Source organism: Macaca thibetana, chromosome 2 (assembly GCF_024542745.1).
Source record: "Macaca thibetana thibetana isolate TM-01 chromosome 2, ASM2454274v1, whole genome shotgun sequence".
In the NCBI taxonomy this organism is placed as follows: domain Eukaryota; kingdom Metazoa; phylum Chordata; class Mammalia; order Primates; family Cercopithecidae; genus Macaca; species Macaca thibetana.
Window position 1 is genome coordinate 159,738,640 of NC_065579.1, and position 17,433 is coordinate 159,756,072.

Sequence of the window (17,433 nt, forward strand, 5' to 3'; positions counted from 1 at the left end):
GAGCATCCCTATTCTGAAAATCCGGAATCTGAAATGCTCCAAAATCCGAAATGTTTTGAACACTGACATGATGCCCAAAGGAAATGCTCATTGGAGTATTTCAGATTTCAGACTCTCAGACTGGGGGCACTCAACTGGTAAGTATATAATGAAAATATTCCAAAATCCGAAAAATGTCTAAACTCCTAAATACGTCTGCTCCCAAATATTTCAAATAAAGGATATTCAAGCTATAATTAAAATGTTACGCATAATTTCCAAAATTCATCACTGTATGATACAACACACTTTCCTGCTTGCCTTTTATGAAAATGAAGGTAACATACAGATAAGAAGGAATTACAAGTTTCTAAAAGATGGTGCTTTTTTCTACTCAGTTGACAACCAAAAGTTGCCAGGTAAGAACATAACAATTGGCATTTACTAAGTGCTTATCGTATATTACTACGTGAAGTGGATTTTTTTTTCCATAAGTTATTGGGGTGCAGGTGGTATTTGGGCACATGAGTAAGTTCCTTTTTTTTTTTTTTTTGAGATGGAGTTTTGCTCTTGTTGCCCAGGCTGGAGTGCAATGGCACAATCTCAGCTCACTGCAACCACCACCTCCTGGGTTCAGGCGATTCTCCTGTCTCAGCCTCCTGAGTAGGTGAGATTACAGGTGCCCACCACCATATCCAGCTAATTTTTTGTATTTTTAGTAGAGACAGGGTTTCACCATGTTGGCCAGGCTGGTCTTGAGCTCCTGACCTCAGGTGATCTACACAAGTAAGTTCTTTACTGGTGATTTGTGAGATTTTGGTGTACCCATCACCCGAGCAGTATACACTGCACCATATTTGTAGTCTCCTATCTTTTGCCCACTTCCCGCTCTTTCCTCCAAGACCCCAAAGTCCATTGCATCATTCTTGTTTTTTTGAGATGGAGTCTTGCTCTATTGCCTAGGCTGGAGTGCAGTGTCATGATCTCAGCTCACTGCAGCCTCCATCTCCCAGGTTAAAGTGATTCTCCTACCTCAGCCTCTGGAGCAGCTAGGATTATAGGTGCAGACCACCACGCCCAGCTTATTTTTGTATTTTTATTAGAGACAGGGTTTCACTATGCTGGCCAGGCTGGCCTCAAACTCCTGATCTCAAGTGATCCACCTGCCTCATCCTCCCAAAGTGCTGGGATTACAGGTCTGAGCCACCGCACCTGGCCCATTGAATCATTCCTATGCCTTTGCACCCTCATAGCTTAGCTCCCACATATCAGTGAGAATATACAATGTTTGGTTTTCTGTTCTGGAGTTACTTCACTTAGAATAATAGTCTCCAATCTCATCCAGGTCACTGCAAATGCTGTTAATTCATTCCTTTTTATGGCTGCATAGTATTCTAACATATATATATATGTGTGTGTGTGTGTGTATTTGCATATATATGTATATATATGCATATATATGCTGCAATAGTATACATATAGTATATATGATAGTGTGTATATAACATATATGTGTGTATTATATGTATATTATACACACACACACACACCAGTTTCTTTATCCACTCATTGATTGATGAACATTTGGGTTGGTGCCATGATTTTGCAGTTGTGAATTGTGCTGCTATAATATGTAGCAATTATAAGTGATTTGTCAACTTGTGCTGTTACTAAATGCATGATTAACAATAAAACACAGGCTTAACTCAACAGTATTGTTTTTCTAACAAAATTCTAACAAAATGAGTAAAAATACACTATTCCCCACACATGGACACATACTACATGCAAACATCATCCATAACACATGCAGTACACGTTCAAATATATCTATTTGCACCTCTTAAATAGCTAGTATACTTGCTGTTTTACTGTGTGCCAAAATAAAATTTTATTGTGAATGAATAAATGCTATGGGCATAAACTCATTTGAGGATATATGCTATTGTCCTAATTTCCAAAGTAAGACAACACAGGTGCCTCAACAAGCTATGTATAACGAATATTTTTTGAGTACTGTGTAGCATAGTAGCAAAATTACTGGGTATCAGAACCTGTGAGTTCTAGCCTTTGCTCTGCCACATGTTAGATTTGTGATATTAAGAATGTCATTTAATAGCTTGTAGCCTCTGTTCCTTCACTTATGAAAAAAGGATAATGATATCTCTCCTATTTATTTTCCAGAGTTGATATTCACATCAGATGAGCTAAATATACTTTAAGGCATTCGAAGATTATGAATTACTATTCAAAACTATATTATGTTTTAAATAAATATAGACAATTCCCATTAGTACAGTTAAGGCAAGGTCTGTGTCCTCTTATATATAATCGTTAAAACTTTGAAATTAGTTTATTATTGTTTATTTGCTTTGTTGTATCTGTTGCAGAGTCTCCTTGTAATTTTCTATATGTCTGATGAGTTGCTAATCACAATATTAAGTGGTGTTGGATTTCAATGTTATTGTATGTATGAGAGCTGATGTTCAAAATCAGGGCAGTATTAGATATTAGTGCACTATCAAAGACAGTTAACAGGAAGGAATGTAGAATTAATGATTAAAAACATGAAGAATTGCTATAATATTATATATCTTGCTGTATAATTTTATCTATTTTTATTAATTAAATAATTATTGGTTAAATCATACTTTTTCTTGATCTAAATTCCAGAAGCAATGAAGAGCCAGAAGCTTAAGGGTTGACTTGGAGAGAAGGAATACCTTTTTATTTTTAATGTGTGTGTGGTTTTGGTTGGTTTGTTTTGTATCTCATTTCCGTTTCTCCAAATCCCTATCCCTACCCATTTATTATAGCTTGGTCCAGATTCTAGAGCCAATGGTTTTTCATATTAAGCTAATGGATAATTAGATGGTGCAGAGATGAATCTCAAAGTTTATATAAGCCCTTTAAAAATGTATGCAAATATACTTTGTATTTTATCTAAATGTATACTTTATTTGTATTTGTAAATATGCCTTTTCTTTCTCCCCACCCCTTCCTTGGAGAGAAGGTTGATAAGTTTAATTTATTCTCAAAGGACCACATGAGATTAAAAACCCTTGGAACTGTTGAGTTAGAGCTATTGGTACCAAAGTGAGCATCAGCTGGAGAAAGAAATTTTCCTTTTTTCCCCTTTTTCCCAACTATCCCACTTGTGTCCCCGACATTTGGGTTGGGGTGGGAAGCAGAGAAGGAAGATTAGAGGGCCAGCCAGTGGGTCTCTAATGGCTTTACCTTTTTTTTTCCTTTCTTTCTTTCTTGCTTTTTTATTCACTGTTTTTCTCCTTTCTCCCTCCCTTCTCCCATTTGTTTCCTTCCTCCCTTCCTTCCTTTCTCCCTCACTTCCTTTCTTCTGTCCTTCCAACTTTTCTCCCTTCATCTCTCCTTCTTCCTTTTTCTTTTCAATATTTCTCTTCATAAGATAAAATTTAAGCAAGCATTCTTTAAATTAAGGACCCATTTTATTTTAGTGCTGTGGCATATTCCTTTACTCATCTGCTTCTCATCACTTGATGCTGATTGTATTCATTTTATCACCATCCTGGTTTTGAGAATATCCTACTGTGTTCTGTGAAGTACTAGTGCTCTGCAGAAGTTATTTCTGTAATAGAAAATCCATAGAAATCAGTGGGAAAAAATGTAGTATCTATTCCTTATCTTCATTTTTAACATTTTGGGTCCCTACTTGGATATCATCACCTAAGACACAATTTTTCCAATGAATAAAATAAAATGACTAATTAATTTATGAATTATTTAAGACAGCAAATGGGTGAAATTAAGCTGTAATTCTTATATTTACTGATATAATTCACTTACTGTAGATATGTGGACAAGGCCATCTCCAACTTCTATAGAAAATCGAAAAAGAAAATGATCTTGTTTACTAATTGCTCAAGATTTTACTCACTGATACAGGAAAATCAGAGTTCCCTTTTGGGTACTATAAGATGTGAAATTGAAGTAGACAGTACTTATGTTTTTGTGTGATTTTTACAGTGTCTATTAGACTTACATCATTCAATAAACATAATACTAGAACAGAATTTAGTTGAAATCAAATGTTGTGAGTGGGTAAGGTAATGTGCACATCCAGTTCTTATCAGGGGGTTCTAAGCAGGATGTGGGGCCTGCACCCCCAGTTGCTAACCTATCAAGGGTAGCCCACGTGGTTCTCAGGGCACCATGCTGATGAGCACCCACTGTGGTTCTGATTTTGGCAGCCATGGCTGAATCGGGTCTTTGATCTTTGGAGTGGCTTCTGCCACAGTGAGCATATCTGTTTGTTTTGCTCCTCCCTTTGGTCATTATTCCAACCTGGCAGTATAAGGCAAAAAAAAAAAAAAAAAAAGAGAGAGAGAGAGAGAGAGACGTGGGAGGGGGTTGTTAGAGGATACTTCAGGAACACGACTGTACCAAGTATGAAAAAGCTGCTTAAAAATTCTGGCTCTAAAAGCTCATGCATAACATTTTTTGCTGACTCATTAATGAATACATTTTATTTTATGTGTCATTCAACAGCCTGCTAAAAATCACTCTTTCTGATTCTGTTTTCTCATTACTGGGGTTTTGAATCCATCATAAAATGCAGCCAGCCACACAAAGGAAAGGCAGTCCTGCTCCCTGTCTTTTAATAGTCTTCCTTCATAAGTATCTAAATATGCTTGAAAACATTTACTTCTTACGCTTTGATATTTTAAAATCAGTTCCTCTAATATATTTGAAAATCAGCTTCAGAGGTTTGATTACATTTTAATTTTTATTTATTTATTTTTAATTGAAAAATAATTATATATTTTATGGGGTACAATGTGATATTTTGATCTGTGTATACATTGTAGAAATATTTAATCAAGCCAGTTAATATATTCATCACCTCACTTGCGTGTATGACATTTTGTTGAAATCTTTCAACAGATTTTGTAATAATCTCTATTTGTTCCAATATACTATTTGATGGAAAATGTAAAGATGACTATACCCATTTTATAGCTGAAAAAGTGGAGATACTGAGGTGCTAAATATGCTATTTAATGTTGTAGAAGTGTTAGTGTCGTTCTAAAATTCAAGTTGTCATTCTGATATTTGGGGATTTAGGGCTTTAGCATATGTTCTATGCAATGACCAAAACACTTGATCCACATTATCTTAATAATATCATTGAGGTATCATAGATAAAAAGTAACCTGAGACATAGAAAGGCATTAAATTACTTGTAGCAAATCTCATAGCAAGGTCACAGAGAAGCTGACACAGTCTTGGACTTCTTCATATGAACTAGCCATGACTAGTTTTCTGACAAGAAACATTTTTCTCCTTTTGAGAATGTGAAGGTCGAAGATTTCTCCCAGGTCGAGAAAGCAATGCCTTAAAGAACTCTGAGAAAATTTTTGATTTTTAACTCTCAAACAAATATACAGCCCATTGTATTGATCACCACTTACAAGTTTAAAATACGTGAGTTCTAAAATTCTTGTTTAGAAAAACTAGGATTAAGTCACCTTTTCATTCCTTCATTATCTAGGTCTCACCAAAACATTTTAAAGTGTTAGGTATTTATATAATGTGTGTGAAAATACATAATTTCAGAAATTGGAATGTATGTGGAATTTATTTTGGAAAAATAGCATCTACTTTGAAATGTGTCTGTCATAACTTCTGTTTGTGATCATTTTCAATTAGAAGACAAGGTTTCCCTATATAAGACTAGAGACTCAGATAGCTAGGAAGGAAGGAGGGACCAAACAGGCTAAAATTTTACTAAGTTGTAACCAATCCAGGTATCTTGAAGAAAGAGGACGTGAAGTTGTCTTCTATACTTTTAACTTCTATGAATTAGGATTTTCAATTGAGAAATAAACAGATTCTAGAAAGCCCTGGCTTCCCAGGAGGTGCCACTAGGTTAGTGTGGCTCAGACAGATGCTCATGAACTCATCTGCTGGTTTTCCCATACAAAACATCTCAGCCAATATCCACAGAATAAAGACCAATAATGGAGGGTCCAGGCAGTCCTTTATCCCAAAGAAGAAACTTTACTTACACACACAAGCAAATGAAAAGAGCCTCCTTGTAGCCCCTCCATAAAGAAATACCACCATTTCATCTAGAACCAGCTTTATCACCATAACAAAATGTTGTGTTCCATGGATATTTGCACCATAGTTTAGGTCAAGAATTAGAGTTGGCTGGATTTAGTCAATGTCAAGAGAAAAGAAAGAATGTGGAGAGGGCATCAGAGTGCTCGGAGCTGGCAAATGCTGGCAATTAGCCGTAAAGTTAGCAGCGTGGGGTTATCTGAAAAGAGCATATGATTATACTGAGTGGTAGCTTCCCCAGTGAGTCCCAAATAAGCTTTTTCATCTACATTAAATACAATGTGATATTGTATTAATCACTTGGAAAAACAAGAATTTTTTCTATTATTAACTGGTAAGTTCCTGTGTCATCTATCTCTATTTTGTCTGTCAGCTCTGTTTTCTTAAACACAACCAGTTCAACTATATTATTAACATCTTCAAAGGAAAACCTACCAGACTACCAAGGCTAATTTGCTTTAACTAAGATTTATTTACATTTATTGTTTAAGATAAGCTTCAATAATATATGGTCATTTGGTCCAGAAACAGTAAGTCTTAGTTGTATGTGGTAACCTTTAACTCTGAATACTTCAAATGCCATATATTTTACCCCTATTCTGGGCTAGATTTTGTGCTATTCTTTTCTTTTCTTTCTTTCTTTCTTTTTTTTTTTTTTTTTTTTTTGAGTTGGAGTCTAGCTTTGTCACCCAGGCTGGAGTGCAATGGCATGACCTCGGCTCACTGGAACCTCCATCTCCCGGGTTCAGGCAATTCTCCTGCCTCAGCCCCCCAAGTAGATGGGATTACAGGTTTCTGCCACCATGCCCAGCTAATTTTTGTATTTTCAGTAGAGACAGGATTTCACCTGCTGGCCAGGCTTGTCTCGAACTCCTGATCTCAGGTGATCCACCCAACTCAGCCTCCCAAAGTGCTGGGATTACAGTCGTGAGCCACCGCGCCCAGACTCATTTTCTTTAATTTTCATGACATAAACATTATGTGTGACTATGTAACTATAAAGTAATAAATCTGATTTTAGTTGGACATTAGTTGCCCTGGTCTCATTGGGTAGAATGAATTCACATCGTGTATATATAGCTTCTCTACTTGTGAGTTTCATAATACATTAAATGGAGATGGTAATTAATAGTACCTACCTCACAATGTTACTGTGAGAATTAAATGAGATATTATATGTAGAGTCTTTAGATTAGTCCCTAGCATATAGTTAACACTCAGTTAATGTTAACTATTATTATGTATAAGCATTGTGGGAATAAAAATCAAACATTTACTAATAAGTGCTCAGTATATAGTAGGAGCTCAACTCATACATATTTAATGAATTAGTAAACTGTAAGTTATTTAAATGGCTAGATGTTACTGATCTATGGTAAATGTAGTATTCTGGCTATTGCCTTATACTGTTAAATATACTATAAAGCAAAATGTTAAATAACACCAAGATTTCTACATAGTTTTCAGGAATATTTACTAGCTATGAAAGAGCTTTTTGGGGGTTTAGGAGTATTATTTCCTTTCTCATTTAACATTTGCACCATTAGTCCCATACAGCATGTGCTATCTGACTAGAGGTATATGTGTGGCCACAAAATGGGCATAGATTTTCCCCTTCCTTTAACAGTCATGCAGATATGATTTATCTTACGGTACAATGAAAACAGAAGCAGTACAAGCCTGCCCATAGTAAAAGAAGATAAATGGGCAAGAAAACAAAGAAAGGCAGTGTGTGTCAAGTATGCTTCATATTTGCCTGAGAGAACTGAAACACACAAAGTGAGAAAGACGTGCATGTTACTATGTGCCAGTGCTGGAGATGCTGCTTGCTTTTTTGATGATATCAAGACGTTATAGTTTTGGGGGACATTTGTTTCTTAATAAATTTATTTTTAAATCCTGCAATATTTACCATCTGAAACATTTATCTGAAATTGTCATGTATTAAATCCCATCTTTTCTAGAACTGGTGTTCTGCTTCTAGTAACAGTTTGAGAAAGGGTTCAAAGGTTTGACTCTCCCTAGAATGTTCTTACCACTGGTACTTCTACTCAACCTTTACAAATAGTTGATGCATCACTTCTAGGAGGCCCATCCTATATGTTTATATATATTTGTGTCATTGCTCTGGCTATATTGCATTACATTTTTCAGTTGAGATGTGTGTTTTCTCTTTTAGAGTCTGGTGACTAAATTGTGAACTTCTTGCATGACGAGGCTGTGCTTTACTTATCTCCAATATTATTCAGTTCCTGAAATAGAGTAGATGCTCAATAAATAAGTATCAAATAAATTAATAAATTTGCAGTCTCACACACAGGCGTATATTCTTATAAAAGATTAGGGACATTAATACAATTTTTTTCTTTGCATGTTCCTAAAGTGATTGTGAATCTTTGGAAATTGTTTATGAATATATTAATATGTTTCTTAGTGCTCTAGTCACCTTGAGGGAAATTTTTTAATCTTTGAAAAAAGTTATTTTTTAATCTCTGTATATTCTTTTTTACCCCGAGCATGACTTTTGCACAATGGACTCAAGTGTGTTGTCAATTACTGATTATTTGGTTTAGCCACACAGAAACTGTTAGGAATCCTTATTTTTATTTGCACACTATCTGTTTGGTGGCTTTGTCCAAGCCCATGGATTATGCCAGTTAAATGGAAAAGTCTTACTTTCAAGCAAAATTCTCAGCATATAATACAGTGTGTGGCATATATTTGGGAGTCAATAAATGTTCATGGAATGCATGAACAAATCAGTCATTGTTGCAAACTGTTTTGAGGATGAGGTATGAGATTTTTTTTTTAAGGCTAAATGAAATGCCCAGTATCACACAGCAGGATAAGAGAAAATCTCACACTCATAACTCATACTTCTGTGTTTCCAGACTGTTACACAAGCTCACTGAGAAGTGCAGTATATGTCTGATTTCTCAACTTCACCCTGCAGTAAACTTTTGCTATCCGGAGGCTAGAGACCTCTTTTGTGAATGTTGTCTGCCCAATGACTGTGTTGGCACCAGGGAGGCCCTAGCAGATAAAGTGGAGGAACATATGGTTTCCATCTCAATACAAAGTGGTGGACATAACGTGGTAATTCAGCTGAGATGTCCTCTATATTGTAAACTGAAAGAGTATGATTAGAGGTGTTTATAAACGGCGTCTGAATTCCCCCACACCCCTCCCCATCCCCTTTCCACTGTAGTTTTATCTGTCTGAATCAGAGCGATCTAGCCTCCCAGCCTCACTGCATTATTTGTGAAAATGGCCAGTGTGAGGAATTATTAATTAAAGCTAACAAATCACCCTGACGAGCTGTGCCCTGGCATGGCTGAAGGTTGATTGGCGAAAGTGTTCTCCTTTGGAGAAAAGACTTTTTGTGCTCGTGACGCAGTCAGGGACGGATTATTGAATATGCAAGTTAGAAGAAAAATCACAGGACAAGCAAATTGAGTATTTACTGGCAAATAATTGCTCTCTTAAGCTGTGGCTCTCTTCCTAAATTCTTAACATTCCCGAGGGTTAGAAAGAAACACAGAAAAATGCATCGGTACAGAGTACATTTCAAAAAAAATACATAGACTGATGTTTCAGACTTGTGCAGGTAAGTGTGATTGTGTGTGTATGGAAAGTGAAAGAACAAGGGAAAGCAAAGGAAAGATAGGGGAAGAAGCATAACTGTTAGTCTGATGAGTTTTTAAAATCAACTTGTTTATTGGAGCTCAGCGTATTTCTAAGTTGGGAATTTAGTTTCAGTGCTGCATTTATTGTGAAAGTTAGAGACGTGAGAATGAGAGAGGATTTTCTCAAAGTTGTTTGTCTTCATTAGCAGAAGAATATGTTAATGTTTTGTCCCAATAGTATTTATAAATTTTGTTCAGGTATTTGTGGATATATGTATAAAATTATCAGTTGATTTAAAGATCTTTAGTTATTTTCAACATTGTTGATTATGACACGTCATACAGTGTTTCGAACATATTTGGGTACAACTATTGCATTTATTTTTAAAAGTAAACACTGCTTTCATTAGGACCAAGCTAGTCCTTGTTGAGAATTCCTAAAGGGACATTATAGTTTGGAAATACTTAAACTTCAGACTTCTATAATAACTAAAGTGTCCTTATTGTCAATTGTGTGGTCTTTTTATCTGTAATGTTAATCAGATGCTAAGTTTTGTGGACATTGTAAGACAGGAGAGACTAGTTTAGAGGTTTTTCAGGACTAAATTTAAATACATAGAAATATAAGTGTGCAAATGAAGGTTAATTCCATGTGTAAAATATAGACATTAAGAAATAGAGATACTCTTACAAGTACAGCTAGGTTATGGGAGCAACATTACCAGAATATATATATCCATTGAAGATGAATTGCATATTCTGTGATAACCTGGAAAATGCTTTTTCGACTTTCATCAACAACAAACTGTTTTTGAAATGAAAATAAGTGACTGGAAAAATAGTGCTTTTGGCTTTTAATAACTATGAAACACATTGATTTAAAACAAAGGCATAATCATAATTTAGACTAAATTAACTAATTAATAATTACCAGATGCTTTAACAATATAACATCTACATGATACTAGTAATAGGAATAATAATAAAAATGGAAAATCTGGTAATGACACAGAAATTAAATCAGATGACTCTCATGTTTTAGAAAATCAGAATTTTAAAATATAAATAAATAAAACATATGTTGCCTTCTAATCTATTCCTTGAACCATGTAATATTGTATTGGTTAGGATTTTTCTCTTACTATATCCTATTTTATTTAAAAATGTGATCCTTAGTATAGGGAATAGAGCTCATAAGAAAGTTTAGAAAATATATTTTTTAAAGGTTTAATTCCCACTGGGTCACATTCTGTCCTCAGATTTCAAGAGGCAGCCTCCTTAAAGTTTCTTGTGACTATTTGAGGGCAAAATTTGGTCCATTATTTAGAAATAGCAAAGGGGGCATTTAAAGCATATGTTCAGAGACTTAACCATCTGCTTGCTTTATTATGAATACCGCAGAGTTATGAGAAATTGGAAAGACTCAAAAATTGAACCAGAGTTCTATGCAAAATTTTAAAAATACAGCACTCTGATTTTTAAAAATATGTTTTGCAACCACCTACTTTTGCTAAGTATATCTTATTAGTCCTCTATGTGAGAATAGTATTATTCCACCTTTTTGACATATGGGAAATGAATGGCAAAGTATAGTTGAGTGACATGAACCTATAGAAAGTTAATAGTAATCTTTTCTCTCTGATTTAAACCACTACATATGAATACCTTGTGGAGTTTTAGACTTGTCGTCAGTGAAACTCACAGTGACTTAGAGAAACATTATAAAATGGTGACTGCTGGAACAAAAATGAAGTCCAGCTGCTAGTTTCTGGACTGTCTACAAATGAGTTGCAAGAGACATGCGGAGGCCAGACTAAAGAGAACTTCTGTAGTCCAACTGTGATGTAATGAAAGTATGAATCAGCTATTGGTTGCCCATGCTGAGGGGGAAAAGCAACAAAATATTTTTTTAAGTGCAAATTGGCATTATTCCCAGGTGGTACTATATTCCTTTGGTATCTGGAAGGATATGACATTCAGAAATTAATAAAAGAACAAAAATCATCTTTAAGTCCCAGGCATAGTAATATTTCACCTAGATTGGTCGTATAAGGACATATCAATATGAATATAATTGTTAAAATGTCTAATGCTCAATTAGAGTTCTTCTACATTACCTGAGTTTTACTAGAATCAGACTGAGACTGGCTGGATCATTCTCAGAGGAGAATATAGAAAGTAGACTAAATTTAGCCTGAATATAAGTTTTTATTGTTGAGATGACTATTACTCTTTGTTGCTTAATGAAAAGCATTTACTTAAAAGAAAATAATAATGGAAGCAAAGGACTGAAATATTTGGTTTGAAGACTCCAAGTAAAAAAATGTATGTGTATGTATCATATATACTTCTATATTTGTTTAATTAAAAAATGTTTTCAGAAATATACGCTTTATTAGGCTGATTAAGCCAAAACATTTTTGTGTGTGTAATCTAAAGACTGAACACAAAAATTTTAAAACAGACCTGAAAGATGTCAGTCAGAACTGAATTAATGACCTGGGGCTGAAAATACCTATGTCAAATTTCATTTGGATTTTTTCATGGTGGGATTTTAATTTTATGTCTCCCTAAATGGAAGTGCTGCAGTCAAGTGAATCTATAGGCCAAAGAATAATGAAATATGTCAATTATTTTAGGAGGTTAGTTTTTATTTTTTATATTGAGTACATGTGATGTAAATACCAAATATATATACACAATATGTTTTTTTGGTTTATTTGTCTTATTTACTATTTATTGCTCTAATAAGGGAATTAAAATGGCTGACAATGAAAAAATAAACACAAATACATGAATGCAGCAAAATACATGAATTAGAAGTAGGTAAGAAAAATAAAACAATAAAGGAAAGGATATAAAGATGGAGTTAGAAGTGAGGTCAGCATGCAAACTATATTCAGTGAAGTGCTATATATTTGCCTTTAAACTTCCTTGCAGCGAAAGTTGAAGAGAAAAGCTTGTTACACAGTTTATAACATCCGTAAGCATAAGAAAATAATTTTCATTTTTTGTCTTGAAAATGGCTCTTGAAAAGAGCTCTTAGTTTTCAAAGAAGTCAATGCTAAAGCAGCTGCCACTGTACAGAATTTAAGGCTGCAGATACCTAAAGGTCAGGTCAGAAGCAGACGCAGTACCTTCCCTGGGACATGGATGTGGAAGTAGACCAAAGTAATCCCCTTTTAATCCCTGGGCATGTGTTTCTAGAGAGAAAAAAAAAAGACACGATTAATGCAGTAATGTTGGTAAGCTAACAATTTGTGGAAAGTAGGGAGTTAAAGGGGGAATTTTAAAAAATTATTTCATGTAAATAAATACATATATTTTTAGTAGCAAATGAAAGATTTAGAAGGCATTCACTTTTATAATAACCATTAAAACATGTTATCAAATAAACCTCTTAAATCAACATTGCTTTCCTAAGTTGTTCATAAAACACTGCTGTACTGCTGCCATTCTTCTTCGACTTTTACTTTAAGCATATTGTCAGTCTCGCTGAAGTTTTAAAAAGAGTCATTTCTGGCTTGAAATTTAATATTTCTTGCCCTTATGTCCTCCCTTGGTTCATTTTGAGAAGTCTTAGCAAATTGCCTATTCTTTTCACAGGTAATTTTGATAGTTAAGTCACATTTAATAGGCTAGTCTTCTCTTCATATTGAAAAGGTGAACTATATAGATTTATTATTATATTACCTTGTAGCCTAGTCCCTGGTAAGTAGTCCAAGGACCAACTGTATCAGGATTACCCAGGGATTACCTATATCAGGATTATCTAGAGCACCTGTTAAAATGGAGATTCCTGAACCCCATTCCAGAATTTCTAAATAAGAAGCTCTGAGAATGTAGCCTGGATCTGCAGTTTAGGAAACTGCCCAAGTTATAATAAAGTTGTTATATAAGTTGTGCATAATAAAGTTTGAAGTTCACTGTTTTAAAATTGTGACTTTAAACATTTCTAGTATATGAGCATAAAATAGTAGGATTTCTCTACAACCATCAGTGAGGGTTTATTATATTTTATTAACACTAACTAAAACTAACTAATACATAAAACTAATACATAATAGTTAACACTAACTAACACTAACTAATACATAATACTCAATAATATGTGATTGCCTGCTCATAAATCTAGAAACACCTAGACTAGACAAAAACTCTGAATTTGTTTGAACACCCTTAAGCCATATCTCACCATTTTAAAAAATATTATTTAATTTTTAAGTTATCATTTATTAAGAACTACTATATACTAAGTCATATGTTGAGTCTTGATGTTGAGTCCTTGATGCATTTGTAAAATCCTCCAGAGAATAGACCAGTAAATTCAAGACACTTCTTGTAGGAAACTTCTTTCCATGGGGAGCTGCACATAATATAAGGGGAGAAACAAGTCATCTGTAAATACCAAGAGTGTGCATTGTCAACCCGAAAATAATTTTTTTTCATCTTTTAGGCTTGTTCTGGTGTATGTGTGTTCTGGGTTATTTCATTGAACTGAGTGGTAGGCACTCAAGATGCTTAGAGCTCTAAGAGGTAGATAAGTAATGGGGTCAATCTTCAAGGGACTTTACATAAAGCAGAGAAGACTGATAATTAACAAAAGTGTATGGCCTTCATAAGGTTCTGAGGCAGACAGAGTAAAGAGTACTGTCCTTCAAAATGTCAGAGAGTAGAGCAACAGGAAAGGTTTCCCAGCAGGAGTTATGTTTTAACTGAGACTAACAACCTAATTGTAAAACAAAACAAAAACATTCTTTAAGTAAAGTTCTGAATTTCCCTTTGATTACCTAAGTAATGTGTCCATGTTGAAAATATTTCAGACAATAGGAAAAAGTATTTTTTAAAGAATAAAATCACCACTTAAAGAAACCATTGTTAACATTCTTCAGATACTTTTTTGAGCATGTATTATGTCCTAAGGTTATGCCAACCGGCTACAGCTTCTCAGAAGGGAGCATTTTAATTGGCAGATAGTGTGAATAGCACCAACTCAAACCTTAACTCATTTCAGTTGTCTTCAGATTTGGCTTACAGACCAAATGGGCCCCAACCCTAATGATGTAGATAAAACAACACAAATGCAGTACTCTCTTGAACAAACACCATAGCACCTGCTATAACCCCCACCTAGAGTAGATATGAGAGTCAGATTCCTTGGGTTCCAATGCAGACTTGTACCTCTTTTCTATCTGTGTGATCTTGACCAAATTTTTGGATTTCTATATCTCAATGTGCTTTTCTGTTAAATTGAATTTACAGTACGTACTTACCTCATGTAATATTTTGAGAAATGAATAAGATAATACATGTAAAGTGCTAATCACAGTACTTGGCACATAGTAGAGTTCAATAAATGCTATCTATTATTTATTGGTGATTACTAGTATTATCACTACTATTACAGTTATTTTTATTACCAGAGAAACTTGCTGAAAATATATTTTGTCCAGTACAACTCCATTATTATTACTGACAAAACAATTCAAGACACATTTCTTACTGAGAGTGGGTCAGATATATTATCTTGGCAACACATATTAAGAATCTGGATTTTATAGATGAAAATTATAATATGATTTAGCTCAGTAGATAAATGACATTATGTGGACTAAATTTCTGTTTCTAGATAGAAATAATGCCTAAAAGTGCCTTAAATGCCTTTCATGTCACATATCTTGTTTCAACAATTTGTGATTAACTTGGTTTGTTTTATTAAAAGAAAATTGTAAATCCAACACTCTAATGTTTTCCAGATAGTGCCACCTTTCTTTATTCAATCAGTGATGGAAAATGATAAGAAATACAGTTTTACCTAAAGAGGGTATCTTCAGGAAGGAAGAGATTCTAGTGGTCAGATCTGTGATTTAGCATAATAGCAAACAAAGATAACTATCCTAGCAACTGCCACATAGTAGGTGACTAAAGAATTGAAGTATATTTTATAAGAAAAAGCATATGTCAGTCCAGGTGTTATGTGGAAGTGGAAGTGATTTTAAGAGAATGCACAAATTATATGCTCCATGGACAAGTTACTTTTTGTGACTAATTCTTCAAATGGAAAATAAACCAATAATATCTTCATTACATGGTGAGTGTGTATAGTCCTTGGTAGAGTTCTTGGAACATAATAGATATTTAATAAATAATACCTGCTAAAAACAGAAATAACCACAACAATAATAACACATGAAAATCCTGTGTATAATGGCTATAAGCTCATTAATATATAATACATATGATTTGTATGCATTGATACATAAATAATAACATTTTAAATTGCTTTGCTAATGTTTGACACACGGTAGGAACTTGGTGTAAATTTGATCTATTTAAATACCTTCATTAAAAGATTGCTTCAGTTATTTTAGTTAAATGAAAACACAGTTCAAAAATCTAAAACTAACTTAATCCTTTGGAAAATGAGAATAAAAGCAAAGGCTACCTAAGGATTTGTTACTGAAATGGTCAAATAATTTGGGCTTAATGCAAATAAATAGCAGGCATACCACTCTATTTCAAAGAGCAGACAAAGAGAATTAACTTGGAAAACTCTTAGGTGACCCCTAATTTGAATCTTATTAATTGGAAGCATTTTAAAGCTCAAAAGGCTGTTATTGCTAGTTACAGTGGTAGCTACATATGGAAAATGGCTGCAGAGATTCACAATACAAAAATAGTCCATTGCTAAATTCAAAATTCTGTTAATGTCACAAACAGTGGGACGTGAAACACAAATGAATTGTGATGACAGTTGAGTACCAAGCGGCCTATTTTTTCCCCCTCAGAGCTGCCCATATTTGGCTTTATATTTTCCTCAGTCCTGATTTAACCCATAAATATTTGTATTTTCTTCAGCTAGCCTCACCTTGGAAACTACTACTTAAGCATTTTATTCCTAAGTGTTTCTCAATTCCTGGGAATTCTGCTTTATTGCTTTTCTTCCTACAGATATGCATTTTAAAATATTTCTTTACCTCTTGCTTTAGAGTCAGATTTTGAATCTTTTTTCACCTATAGTCTGATGAGGCTCAATGTTGCTCTTTACTCTCCCATTTCTCCTCAGTGTTTACAGTGTCATCTGCAGGCTAGGGCCTGTTTCTTCTCCGTGTTGCTTTGACTTGGGGTACTTGCTGTCATCCTGATCATCTGCATTTATTGGCTACCATCGTCTTTTAAAAACTGGTTTTTTAAATGTCACTCTTACCCTTTATGATAGAAGGTCTTTATGATCCTGGATTTGGGGAGCAAGACTTATTTTATGAACCTACTAAAGCTCTCTTATAAATGCAGCAGTTCCACATAACCATAAGCTAGCTTGACCTTTGGGAAATGTCATTAAAAAATCTCTAAAGAGTATTGCTAAAATGACCAAATTATTTAGGCTTAATGGATTTTGTAGCATGGATACCAGACCTACTCAGAGAGCAACAGTCCTGGCTGAATATATTTTATCTGGGTTTTACTGCATGTGGTGACTTGGCTGCCATTTATTGAGTGACCTCTCTGTGCCAAGCATTTTACATTTAATTCTTAAAACAATTTTGTGAGATGGGTACCATTATCTTCATTTAATAGGTAAGAAAATCTTGACCTAGAGAGGCTAAATGACTTGTTGAAAGGTGGAAGTGGGATACAAACCAAAGTTTCTAAGACTAACATTCATCCTTTTCTCCATTTCCTCATGCTTGTGCCTGGTTATATATTTATATTATTGGTATTGGGAAAG

At 34.4% G+C, this 17,433-nt stretch overlaps 1 protein-coding gene across 27 annotated transcripts in view; it reads left to right on the forward strand.

The window, feature by feature from the left end:
* ZBTB20 (zinc finger and BTB domain containing 20) overlaps nt 1-17,433 on the forward strand; it is an 811,121-nt gene that overhangs the window by 377,482 nt on the left and 416,206 nt on the right. For 2 of the 27 annotated variants that reach the window (XM_050781953.1, XM_050781924.1), the window contains exon 1: nt 1,437-9,685. The exons of the other annotated variants lie outside the window; for them this stretch is intronic. The gene's annotated coding sequence lies outside the window, so the exon portion shown is untranslated. Of the gene's footprint in view, nt 1-1,436; nt 9,686-17,433 lie in introns of those variants that run through there. 27 annotated transcript variants of the gene reach the window in all.